The sequence below is a fragment of the Triticum aestivum genome, chromosome 7D (genome assembly GCF_018294505.1).
Source record: "Triticum aestivum cultivar Chinese Spring chromosome 7D, IWGSC CS RefSeq v2.1, whole genome shotgun sequence".
NCBI classification, from domain to species: domain Eukaryota; kingdom Viridiplantae; phylum Streptophyta; class Magnoliopsida; order Poales; family Poaceae; genus Triticum; species Triticum aestivum.
This window is the reverse complement of record NC_057814.1, coordinates 461,682,460-461,685,124: the sequence shown is the minus strand read 5'-3', so window position 1 is coordinate 461,685,124 and position 2,665 is coordinate 461,682,460.

Below are 2,665 nucleotides of genomic sequence, written 5' to 3'. Positions count from 1 at the left end.
GTAATCGGTGGGCCTCGGGCCGTCGGATAAATGGGTCTACATGGGCCGTAATCGGGCGTAATTGGTATCGGCCCAGCACGGTAACAGGCCGTTAACAGGCCGTAGGACAGCAAAGGCTTAATTCTGTCACAGGCATAACGGGTCGTTAATGGGCCAGAATATAGGATGGGCTGGAAACGGCGCAACGGGTTAACATGCCAGAAACGGGCCGACTCTTGCCATGGGCCGAATTTGGCCCATTAGGGGAACAGGCCAGTAACGGGCCGACTCTTGCCATGGGCCGAATTTGGCCCATTAGGGGAACAGGCCAGTAACGGGCCGGAAGTAATCGAGGGCCGAAAAGGAGCCCAAGAACGTATGGGCCGTCAATAGGCCGAAAGCTAACACGGGCTGGAAACGGCCCATGTAAATCACGGGCCGTTAACGGGTATAAAGAAAATTACTGTTCATTATGGGCTAGAGTCACCGTGGGCCTGTAAAGGGCCGAAAGATACGAAGGCCTCATATGGGCCGAAAGTGAAATGGGCTGGTGTTATATTCGATGGCCCACATGACGTTGTTGGGCCGATTTCCTTTAGGGCCTAATGGGCCATGAGTTAACGGGCCGTAAAATGGGCTATTTGCGAAGAGACCGTTAACACGCTTTTCATGGGCCAGCCCGTTAACTTTTGACCAAGTCAAACGGGCCGGCTTTGTAAGCTAAATGGGCCAGTGGTGGGCCATGGCACGTGTCGACATATCATAGGCGCCTATCTGACCCACTGACGAGCTGACACGTGTTTCGTCCGGCCAATAAGAATTTTACACGTGGAAATTTCCCATTGGTCGGGGCTGTTAACGGGCGGATCCAAAACCCGACCGGATAGCTTAACGGCGTTCCGTTACGGTGGATGCCACATGTCGGTCACCCTTGACGAAAGCACTTCTGTGACGCGCGATTTATCGTCAAGGAAGTGGACACTTCCGTGATGATAATTTTGGTAATGTCATGGAACACTTCTACGACAGCACAGGTATGACTATCTTGATTCTGTCATAAAATCGTCATGGATGTACATGCATGACAAAAAACGCGACCTACTGTGACAAACACGTATCATCACGGAAGTGTATTTTTTTGTAGTGACATCAACTAGCAAGGCGCCTCAGTCAATGCTGGTGACGGAACCGGTAATCCAGGAGACCGGCGATGCCAATCGGACTTCTGTGACTTTCGCCATACCATTGTCGAGTGCCCAGCCTTCGGCGTCGACTGCGCAGACTCCAGCCGATCCATCTTCACTCTTCACTGCACATCACGTCCCAGAGGACCAAGTGGGTGCTGCCAAGGAGGCTATACGCCAGGCGGGCATCATGATGGAGCAGATGAAGGTGGTCCGGGAGGCCAGCCAAGCTGCTTACGACGCCAGCTCAGCTCTCCAGAGCAACGTCCAGGTTGGTTGATCACCGACTGACCCTTTAGCTTGTCGCTTGTTCTGTTAGGATATGCTACCTGAAAACTTTCATTGAGGGATCTTTCCATCAGTCCGCGTCTTGCATTTGTACACCCAGTGGGTGTTTTGACTTACTGCTGAATAGCTTTGCTTCTTAGGTCGACTAGGTTGTGTCGATTGAGTGTTTGAACTAGTGGGGGCACGCTGAGTGCACCCACTGGGTGTAGTCCCCGAGACCATAGTTGACTGCGGGCAGTTGGCTATGGTCTGAGAATCAGAATTTTCTCACTCGGCCTGGAAGGACCATGTCGAGTGGAACCTGAACTAGTGGGGGCACGCTGAGTGCACCCACTGTGTGTAGTCCCCGAGACCATAGTCGATTGCAGGCAGTCAACTGTGGTCTGAGAACAACTTTCCTCTTCTTCTTCTTTTTTTTACACTCGGCCTGGACGGACCATGTCGAGTGGAAACTGAACCAGTAGGGGCACGCTAAGTGCACCCACTGGGTGTAGTCCTCGAGACTACTGTTGCATGTTCGATTCGGCAGTAGTCTTAGAACTTGTTGAATTTATCACTCTATTGCTCTGAAGTAACCAGTCTTTTCATCTGTCGACTGACCGTCCTTTGATTATAGAAATCCTGTGAACTTGAAGCTCATTTTGCTGACCTGGAGAAGAAGCAGATTCAGCTCAATCTCGATCTGGAGCTAGCCAAGACAAACTTGCAGAAGGCCAAGGATGAAGCCGCTGGTACGAAAAACTTGTCGACTGATTTGTTCTTGAACCGGGTGTTATTTGCTTTTTCTGATCCAAGCATTATTTCTTTCAGAAACAATGAACCAGGCTCTGGCGAAGAAGGATCTGGACCTTGCAGCCGCGCAGAAAGCAGCTGAAGAGAAAACTGCACTCGCCGACCAGAAGCTGGCTTCAGTCAGCAAACTGCAGGAAGAGAACACCAAGCTAAAAACTGCCCTTGATGAAGCCAATAAGGAAGCGACTCGTCTGAAGAAGGACAAGAGGGCCCTGACCAACAAAGTGGAAGACATCACCCGCAAGAGAGATGACTTGGAGAATTATCTCGGAGGTCTTGCCAAAAAGTTGTTCGTCATGCTTGAAGGTGCCTTCCCTTGTCTGACTGACTTGTTGCTGTCGACTCGATATATAACCATTGACTCATCGTTGTATTGCGTGTGCAGAGTTTTGCCAGAACTTCGAGGAAGAGACTGGGCGAGT